The 11,501-nt window shown below is 34.3% G+C and overlaps 1 pseudogene; it reads left to right on the top strand.

Moving 5' to 3' along the window:
- Positions 1-1,835: 1,835 nt before the first annotated feature.
- LOC113706021 (zinc finger BED domain-containing protein DAYSLEEPER-like) lies at positions 1,836-3,334 on the top strand (annotated as a pseudogene).
- The last annotated feature ends 8,167 nt before the right edge of the window (positions 3,335-11,501 follow it).

Below are 11,501 nucleotides of genomic sequence, written 5' to 3'. Positions count from 1 at the left end.
AACTGTAATGTCATTTTTGTCCTTCCCATTAGATAATGTGACATGGTAGTACGGGCATAGAGTGGCCAATTGAGGTCCTAAATTTATTCAAAACTATCTTTGGGCAAATCTGTCATTTTAGCTTCATTCCCATTGAAAGAATCCAGATTCTCTCCTTGTGACTTTGGACAAAATTTTACTGCATCCTTCTAGCACTATACAATCGGAATCAAAATTGAAACATTCACTACCGAACAATTAATAAAGCAACGCTGATCAAATCTGGATTCCGATGCAAGCTCCCAATTTTCTTTAGCTCGAGGAACACCACGCCAAGAAGCAAGAATCATCTGAATAGCGGTGACAACCATTTCAACAGCTGCCACATACAAAAGTTTGAATTTGCAGGAAAATCTGTTTATTCCTTACTTGCCAGATAGAATGGAGTTTATAGTTAATTTTATGAGGAAAACGATTTGAGCCAGCACCACCATTCAACTTCATTTTACCAAGTTGTATGTCTTCTAGTTCTGTATATCAAATATAGCGGTGGAATTGTAGAGGAATTACAGTAAACGAATAATTGTAGAGGAAATCAAAACGTAACTAATTTTGCATGGACATTTGCACTAAAACGTGGAACGCATAGGTACTAAAGTTTGGGAATGAAATGTGTCCCTAATTCAAATTTAGGGATGAAAAGGGAATTTTTCCCCTCATCAATTACTTCTTCACTGAATTTGATTATCAACGAGATCATGTACATGCTGTATTCCAGGCAATGGTGATTTCTGAACACGTCCGAAAACATTTTGAATCCAAATTTAGAGCACTAGACTAAAATCATGTTTTTTTGTCCTATATTTTAAGTAACTAGTATAAGAGAGCGTACGTTGCATGTTGTTTGTATTCCTTTTTGTGATATTTAGTCGCTAAGTGTTTTCTCGTGATTACTAGAAATTATAGAGATATTAAGGATTTAAAGTGTCGTATCAAAATAATATTCTCCTTCAATAAAACATAAAAAAAATACAAACTTTAAATGATTTTCAATCTCATTAGAAAGCGTAGAATATCAATATCAATCTAAGTTAAAATCCAGCAGACAAACTACTCACATAAAACTCTCCAAACAAACTCTTCCAAATATTTAATGGAATTTTAACATACTTGACAACCATTTTATTGAGTTTGGTGCACCCATATGCTGAACACTCAAACTGAAAGTACTAATTCACGAACGACATATACTACTTTTTGTATAGAAATTTACATGCAGGATTAAAACCATCAACGCAAATTCGCAAAAGTTGATATATTTAACAAAGAAAAAGGTTCTATCACTGTGGTCCTCTCAGGAGGTACCCTTATCGATACCTATATACATGTGGTACATAATCAACAATATGAAAGAATCATTTGAAATCTAGCAAATCATGCAAGCAAGAATTTAATGTCGTCTTCTTACGTGTTTAATGTAATACAACTTGATGGTTCAGTTTTTATGTATTGATTGCTTGATTAATGTTGATATGGATACATATCTAACTCGGGCCCTCACAACGAATTAGTTTGGATAGCAAATTATTTACACAAATTTATCTAGAGTTAAATGCAGAAAACCCCCATGAACTTTCATAACCATTGCACAATACACCCTGAAATATGTTTATAGGCACTTTGCACCCTTAGAAAATGACTGTTCACACATTTCACGGTGGAACAAAGCACGTAGCTTGCACTTTCTGTCCCGTTGAATTTGTTGACAGAATTGCCCTGACATCGCCACTGATGTTGAGGTGTCTGCTACTACTGCAAACAATGAGATTGTCCCAGTTGAGCCATAGCCCAACAATATGGAAACACCACCAAGCAACCCAGAAACTCAACCTAACAAGCGTAGAAAGAAGAAGGCTATGGTTTGGGAACACTTCACCATTGAAACAGTTGGAGCTGGTTGTCGAAGGGCATGTTGTAAGCAATGCAAGCAACCATTCGCATACAGTACGGGCTCAAAAGTAGCAGGCATTAGTCATCTTAAACGCCACATTGCTAAAGGAACCTACCGAGTTGTCCTTCGTAATCAGGAGAAAAATCAGTCCAGCCCATTTAGTGCACCTTCAAAGGTTGGTGGATATGGGGCAGGTACTGATACTCCAAGACGTCATTACAGAACTACTGCAGCACCTTACGTTTCATTTGATCCTAACCACTACCGCGATGAGATTTCTAGGATGATAATCATGCATGATTACCCCCTTAACATTGTTGAGCATCCTGGCTTTGTTGCTTTTGTTCAGAATCTTCAGCCTCGATTCGATATGGTGAGTTTCAACATTGTCCAAGGGGATTGTGTTGCAACCTATCTCAGGGAAAAACAGTCCATTCAAAAGGTGATTGAAGCAATGCCAGGACATATTTGCCTCACCCTAGATATGTGGTCTTCCTGCCGAGGACTAGGCTACGTCTTTCTAAGTGGGCAATTTATTGATAGTGAGTGAGAAATGCACAGGAAGCTTCTCAACGTCATCACGGAGCCTTATCCAGATTCAGATGCTACTTTCAGCCATGCAGTTGCTGCTTGTTTATCAGATTGGAGCATGGAGGGAAAGTTATTCTCTATCACCATAAATCAATCCTTGAGTGATGCTGCAGTTGATAATTTAAGAGCTTTACACTCTGTTAAGAACCCTCTTGTTCTCAATGGTCAGCTCTTGCTGGGCAATTGTCTCATTAGAAGTCTGAGTAGCCTTGCCCAAGATGCATTAACATCTGTGTTCGGAATGGTTAAGAAGGTTAGAGACAGTGTGAAGTATGTGAAAACTTCAGAATCCCACGACGAGAAGTTTCTTGAGCTCAAGCAACAACTTCAAACAGCAACTTCAAGTGCCTAGCACAAAAGTTCTAGCCATTGACGACCTAACTAAATGGAACACAACATATGAAATGCTGTTGGCTGCATCTGAACTGAAAGAAGTTTTCTCGTGTCTAGATACTTCAGACCCTGATTACAAAGAGGCACCGTCACTGGAAGACTGGAAGCAGGTGGAGACCCTGTGCACGTACCTGAAAACCCCTTTTTGACACGGCTAACCTCCTGACAGCCCCAACTGTCCCGACTACAAACACATTCTTCCACGAAGCTTGGAAGATTCAGTTGGAGCTTGGACGCGCAGTAAGAAGCGAGGATCCCTTCATTATTGGCAAACTCAAGAATTTTGGCAGTGAAACTAATGTTCAGACTTTCTTTGCCTTGTACTTGCCGCCCGACATAATGGGTTTGATTGGGACAAAGGGTGCTTTTGTCTATCTATTATTATCTGAGGATAAAGTTGTCATTTGTGTGATGAATTAAACGGTGTGTAAAGATCCGTCACTTTTCAGTGAAGCTTGGGTGCAAAGTACCTATAAACATATTTCGGGGTGTATTGTGCAATAGCTATGAAAGTTCATGGGGGTTTTCTGCATTTAACCCATTTATCTATTTGCATCATAAATATATTTTTAATTATATTTTTATCGCATCACATCAAAAAAGTGCTGTATTATTTTTTAAAAATATTATCCCAAATAATCTCTTATCCAAACACAGTCACATTGGCCAAAATGGAATATATTTTCATTGAAAAATGCTACACTATTTTTTTTTAAAAAAATTGTTCCAAATAATCTCCTATCCTAACACAGTTGCATTGGTCAAAATGAAGCATATTTTCGTTGGATGAGAGGCCAGTTGAGGTCCTAAATCTCTTACCCGAACACAGTCTACGGACATAACGTGGCCAATTGAGGTCCTAAATTCATGCAAAACTACCTACGGGCAAATCTAGAGGTGGCAAAATGGATTCAAATCCATTTATCCATCCATATAAACCAAGTTTAAATGGATTTGGATGACTCAAAAAAGTGTGATGGTTTTAAATGGATAACCATTTAAAACCAATTAAATTGATAGATTTACATGGTTTATCCACTTGATCCATATAAATCCATTTAGCAAAATAGAATGCAATGGGAAGACGGACCCAGGACTCACAAATAACTTCTTCTCTTCCTTCCAGAAAGCGTCATCGTTGTGGGCCCACAAAACTAGAGAACATCATCACGTTCACAAGAAGTGGAGCTAGAAACACAGTCAAAATATTGACAACTGGCCTCTATGAGTTTGTTAAATCTGAGAAGAATCCTTTTTTGTTATTGTCTTCTACTTCCTTCAGTATATTTTCGTCTTTTTCTTTTTTGTAGATTTTTCCCTTTAGTTGCTTAATAATCACATGTTCTTTGCCTTCTACTAAGGGCCTGTTGCGAGTTACAATAACTTATTAAAAAATAATTTTTCAATAGAGTTTTTAATAAAAATACTTATTAAGTATTTAAATGCTTTAAAATATATTATTTGGAGATATTATTCAATAAATACTTATTGTATTGGATAATATGTAATTTAAAAAATTTTAAATGTATTTATCTCTTTATTTAGTTCATAATATAGGATAAAATGATTAAATTCAATGTTTTATTTTTTAAATCACAAAAGCTACTATAAAAGTACCAAATTTAACCTTTTGCTAAAAGTGTTTTTAACACAAAAATTTTTACTCCTAATTTTATAGGATGATATTCACCAAACGTTTTGCTTTTAGCACCTAAAAATGCATTTTTACCAGAAGCACTACAACTCTTATAGGGAGAGCTTGCGCCTCTTATGGGGTGCAACCTGGCTCAACTCCGGATTAGTCAGGGCCCAAAGTGGCTATTTCATACCGAAGGATCTGACAAAAAAAAAGTTACGAAAATATTTAAATGGATTATAAATGGATAATTGGTTTTTATTTAATCCATTGAGATCCATCCATTTAGATCCATTTATTAAATGGATTTAAATGGATTGGATAAATTTCATCCACCATCCGTTAAGTCAAAACCAATTATGAACCATTTATCCATATTGCCACCTCTAGGCAAATCTATCATTTTAGCTTGATTCCCATTAAAAGAATCCAAACTCCCTACTTTTGACTTTGGACAAAATTTTACTCCATCCTTGAATATCAAATCTTTCGCCAATTATATAGCAAATTTTCCCTTATAAATATCCGAACTATATAAAAAAAAAAAAGATTTCCCTTGAAAAAAAATATTTGCAGGCCGCATTGACCAAAGTTACTATTGAATTGTTTTTGTGAATAAAATAGTCCATTTTTTATGGTGTAAACTTAAAAAGTTTAAAATCAAGATGAGTGATTTAAAATTCTTTGGAAGTACAATATTTAGGATGGTCTGGCCCCAAAATTCTAGTAAATTATTTGAGATATTTTTATTGTAGCATTTTTGTGATGTGATGTGTGTGAGATAAAAAGATAATTGGAAAGATAAAAAGGTGTATTGAAAATTGTAATGGTGATATAAGCAAATATATTTGGGCAAATAATCTCCTGTCCAAACACACTGGTAAGAATAGTCACATTCGCGGGGTAAGGTGGCGTTGGTGTCACTTTGAGGGGCTCGTGCCAGTCCAATAATTACAAAGGACTTTTTGTTCAGGTAATTTACGAAGTACTGGTCCCAAAATTATGTTGAAGCACAATAATTTAGGACGGACAAGGAAGCACAATGATTTAATTAGGATGGACTGGTCCCAAAATTCTATGAAACAATGTAAGAATAATCACATTTGTGGGGTACGATGATGTTAGTGTCAAATTGAGGGACTCCACGCATGGGATCGGAATGATGTAACACTTTTTGAATACTTTTGTAATTTTATGTGAATTACTTGTAAAATTTTATAACAAGACACACAATTATTATGTATGGGATCTATATGAACAGTAATAAAATATCACACTCCTATTGTAAGTTTGTACAAGTAATTAAGAAGCAATTACAGCTTGTTTAAAAAGTATTATACTGTTTTGAACGGTTGTCAGTGCATGCCCCGCGTCCCAATTTGAATCACTACTTTCAGGGACTGGCCGTGCATGTCCACCAAATGGTGATGCATATGTATTCTTCAGTTGAGTTTGTAAGAATGTATTTACCTTGTAACATGTCAAGCCGCACACATGTATTTTGACAGAACTTCAGTGTTATATAAAGAAACAAAAAGTAAACTGATAGCCACAATGTTAGGGAGAAACACCTCGAGAGAGTCCACCAAAAAACCCAATATGTAAGTCAGAAACCCAACTTTTCTTACAAGAAGCTATGTGCCATGCATAACAAAATTTGTGATACATCACCTGGAATGATTAATTACATCTCAAAAAATTGTACATAATTCTCCCAAATATATATATGAGGGAGAGAGAAAGAGTCTACAGCTTCTCCTATTGAATTTTGTCCAATTAATGTAATTCTTATAATATATGCTGTAAACTAACATTGAAATTTGTCAAACTCATACAAATAAGTTCGAGTAAATTTACAACTAATATTATCAACCAAGGTAAATTGGATAAAACTCAACTCGAGAAACCCATTTTGGATAATAGTTTCAAGAACTTAACGATTCTTTCATTTTACCAACTTCTTGTGCATCATTTGTTCAGTATTATCCAGAAAAGCATTATGGAGACGTTAGAGTATAGCTGTCATGGATAATGTTCATATATACCATCATGAGATCACCATTCTAATCTCTTGACCTGGGCATTAATTACTCAAAATCAACCCCAACCGATGCAGGTCACATTTTCTTACTTCCACCTGACCAATTTGACCAATTCTCCAAGACAAAAAGAAGTATCCTTTCATACTGGATATTTTTTTTAAAATCAAAAATCAAAAAACATTTTCGGCTCCACGGAAGATTTACTTGATTTTGACTCTAAATTAACATTAGAAGAATATGAGGAAGAAAATTAGCGTTATTCAATATGACGAATTCATGCATAACTTCTTACTAAATTAATTCCAAAAATGTACTTAGTTAAAAAAAACCAAGATAATGTGTGTTGCGCATTGTACGTACTACTTTTTATAAGTATGCTCCTTTTGTCCACTACTTAGAGCAGCTAGCATAAGAGAATGTACATTGTACATTATGCATATTACTTTTTGTCATACTTAGTCACAGTTTTTTTTTCTCATGAATACTAAAAAAACAAAGGAGATATTAAGCATTAAAGTGTTATACTAAGACTAATTTTCTCCTTCAATGAAAAATATAAAAAATTTTACGAACTTTAATTGATTCTCAATCTTATTGAAAGTCATAGAATTTTAATATCAAATAAATTAGGATTAAGAAGTTAAACTACTCACATCAAACTCTCCAAACAAACTCCTCCAAAAATTTAATGAAATTTCAGCAGGCTTCACAACTATTTTCTTGAGTTTGGTACATCCATATCCTGAATATTCAAAGTAAAAGTATTAAGAGGAAAATGAAGGAAAAGATTCTATTCAAGCGAAAAAATAAAAGCACCCCGTTGACAAATTCAAACACATTAATATATTTGTGGAGTCTCTCATTGTTTAGTTAAAGAATCTAGTATCCACCCAAAAAGTTAATTAGCATTTGATCAAGCAATTTGGTTACCAAAAGAACCATCTAAATGTTGTGTTCAATACAATGGTGATAATTAGGCACGTCTAGAAAAATTCTAGTGAATTTCAAGTGTTTCGTTCCATTAGACATTGAAATAATTTTATTGGTGGATATCAGAATAATTAGGAGGTACTAGATGGTTCCAAAAAAAAATCTAAAGTAGGTATTCTCTCCTTGGAAGATGCCAATTTTGCATGACTACAAAACTATCCCGGTTTATGGCCTTGTGCTTTATCCTGGTTTTCATGAGTGCTCTAGAGAACCAGCCCAAATTCTTATAGGAAGCGACCCTACTTCCACACTCATATAGGTGAGTCTATCAAGGATGCTCCTATGACTTAGACATCCCACCCATAAGGGCTATAGAACTCATTAAGGGAATAAAAATCCCAACCTCGCTTATCGTCATAGGATCACAAATGCATTTACATCATAGGGATAGACAATATAATCAAAGTAGTGCATATTAATCAACCAAATCACTCTATGATTCGTTTGTCTCCGACCTAGTTCTTGGGATCTCCAGTCCCTAGGTGGTTGTATCCTCATAGGTGATTTTTAACATATATTAGACTTTTGTCTTATCCCCCTCGATGTGTATCATATCCTTGACTCAAGCTTGAGATTTATTTTTTCAACACAAATAAAATAACAAAGATATGATATTCTCGAATTTTTTCAAATAATCTCTTTTGGTCCAAATACATGGAACCAATCTTCGATGAGAAAATTTCTCATCCATATATTTTTGCCAAATAGTGTAGGCGTATATTTACTCATAAGTAATTTTTTTAATTTTTTCTATGGCCAGTAGTCTAGTGATGCACTAGAAGCCATTCTAAAAAATCTCCATGGTTATTTTTGCTTTTGCAAAAATATCAAAAAATATTTCAAGTACCTTCACATCAGGTCATACTTTTCAGTGAATGCTAGTCTGCACAACTCAAAATAAAGTTAGAATAGATTCAAAAAACAATAATTATGTTATACTCACAAATTGAGCAAATAGAATGGGCATATATTTGCTCACATCAAGCAAAGCCACATTAATTTCCATCATTTCTGTAATCTTCTTAGTGGCTAGTAATCTAGTAACCCGCCACTCTCATAGTCCTCAATGAATTTTCTTTTGCAAGAAAACTTCATAAGTAATTCAAATCTATCCAAATCATGCCTCACTTTTTAATCTGCACAACTCAAATTAGAGATTAAGAAAATTCAAAAAATATAATAGTCAATGCACTATTATTTTTTAATTTCAAAATTCAACTTGCAAGTAATGCAAGCCTTATAATGAAAAATCTCAAGAGTTTCAAAATTCATAGCTACCAGCTTAGTCAACATCCGCTGTCCGTGTTTCCATCCAAGCATAGTCTTACTATAGTCATGCTTGGCAAGGAAATTAAGTATTCCAGTTTTCATTAAATGCAAAGACAGCCACATAGCAAACAACATGAAATAATTTAATACAAATCCAAAAGTTGTTGGTTGCCTACAAATTGATGGCCTTTGACTCGAATACATATTTTTCAATGTACAATATCACATTTTCAACTCAAAAGTTCATATTCACAATTTTAACAAAATACGAGTCAAGAGAATAGAATTGTTGAGAATTATATGGCTAATAACTTTATATTTCACAACTTCAAGCCACTAAAGCTATTATCCATGTATATAATTTTTCCTTGGTGACAGTGTAATCTTTTCTTCATGTATTATCAATACTGTTTATTGCTTATGAAAATGCAGACCTCAAGCTGGACTAAGATCATATGAATTGAAGACAAAACTAGAGAATTTTAAACCCCCACTATTTAAATATAACTTGAACCCTCATAATTGCAGTTTTTTTTATGCACCTTGATACCACTATTCTTAAGACAATAACTGGCCACGTTATACATGCATTTCATGGAGTATATATCTTTATCACCAAATTAATCATTTATATGTCAATGCCAAAATTTTCAATCGGAATAAATCCGTTAATATAAGAGACATTGAAAGTTCACTATGTAACATGACAAGCTCATGTGAAAATAGTTGCTTCATACAACATATATTAAAAACTCAAACATGGCAAAAAATTATTATATTTAGTCTAATAATATACAAAGACATCATGCAAGTACCATGTTTTTCTTGAACAAACAAATACATGATATTCTGTTAATAATAGGCAACTTGGATTCAAAGGTATATATTGCGAATTATTTATATGCGCTTACATAATATTGATACCAGACTCTAAAGCACATAAAACCAATGGATACTATCCTTTCTAGTCTCAGTCTATAATTGTGACCATTCACATGAAATATCTTGTTTATTAAAGTTTGTGCGGATTATGTTAGACACCATGTAAGATTCTCATTGTCAGGATTATGTTAGTTTTATGATTAGATTATTTAGAAGCAAAATATGCAACCATAACCTTATCTTATGTGAAGAGGCTAAGTCGTCTTAAAATTGTTGGTTCTAGACCAAAATAAATCATATAAGTCACAATAATTTCTCTAATAAAATTTAACAAATAAATTAACAAAAATTCATACCTTCATCTTGCATTAAAAATGCAAATAATTTGTACCATAAAAATGTTGATTTGGCATGGGTTGAGGCGCGGATTAGGTCGCTCTCTTTAAGACGATTCGCGCCCCTATAGAGTATCCTCCGGTGTAGTAGGTCTCAGCACGTTGCCTCCAGGATACAACAGCCCAACCTTTTGCACACTGTAGTCTACTTCAATCTACACTATTGGAGCAAGACAGAAACCTCATACTAACACTGTTCTTTGCCCTATAAACTCTTATAGTAGTGGAGGAAAAAATAGAAGGTAGTATAGAGATAGCAAAGTATATATTTGGTTTGGTTGATAGATGCCTTATATATAGGCTAAGAAATTAGGAATATTAAAATATCCAACACCTATTGTCTAGCAACAATTGCTTTTGCATAGGAATCCTTAATCTGAATTGTTTTGGGACCAATCTGGGTTATCCTACCAGAATTCAGTTTGAGCAATAAGGCTAGTGCATTGAGCAAGCTCATGTGCAGGTCTAGAAGACTAGAACAACATTTCTCAGCCTAAAAAAACACCTAAACTTGCAACTGATGAAGGCAATTTCAATGTCATATACTGAAGGGCCCAATGCAGATAGAATTAGAAAAACTGCAACATTGCCTTTGGTCAAAAGTTGATTGTAGGCTTGCAGGATATTGTTGCATTGTGAGTTACACAAAAGCCATCCATGTAGGCAAAAGAAAACCACTACTTCTCGCGACTTTGGGCGTGTTTTTGTGTTAGGTGGACAAATTGTCAAGGTTCAATTTTACAGCTTAAACATGGGAATTGTTAATTTTCACCGGATTTATAGGTGATTATGCATTGCTGATGTATGGCAAATTAGTGCTGAATGTCTCATTCTTCGCATCGCTGCCTTGGACCAAAAACAAAAGGAGTTCAAATATTTTAAGAGCTCTACTCTAGAATTTCGAGTACACGTTTAAATTGAATGAGCATTTGAGATTCAATACAAAGAGTCATTTTTGTGGTGACTATTAATCCCTCTTTCCTGATTTGTTTGTAGCGTTGCATCTAGGTAGTGAGCAGTTTGTCAACTGATACGTTTTATCAACTCTGACCTGCTATCTTAATATGCACATTCACTGACACTTCAATAAGGCCGACACTTCGGATCCTGCTTGGACAAAACGGATTGATAAATAGAAGTACATCTTGTTCATTAACATCTCGGAAATATTCTGATGTAGTTAGGGCAGTCAAACCAACTCTCATACGAGCTCCCGGCGGTTCATTCATCTGACCGTAAACTAGAGCCACTTTTGATTCTGCAATATTTTTTTTATTAATCACTTCAGATTCTTTTCAACAATTTTTTTTTGGCAAATTAATCTTTTCCATTGCTGGAGAGTAAAGTTTAACAAGAGAGGTACTACCTCATAT

This window comes from Coffea arabica, chromosome 8c (assembly GCF_036785885.1).
Source record: "Coffea arabica cultivar ET-39 chromosome 8c, Coffea Arabica ET-39 HiFi, whole genome shotgun sequence".
Taxonomy (NCBI): Eukaryota; Viridiplantae; Streptophyta; class Magnoliopsida; order Gentianales; family Rubiaceae; genus Coffea; species Coffea arabica.
This window is presented reverse-complemented; position numbering and strand designations above follow the sequence as displayed.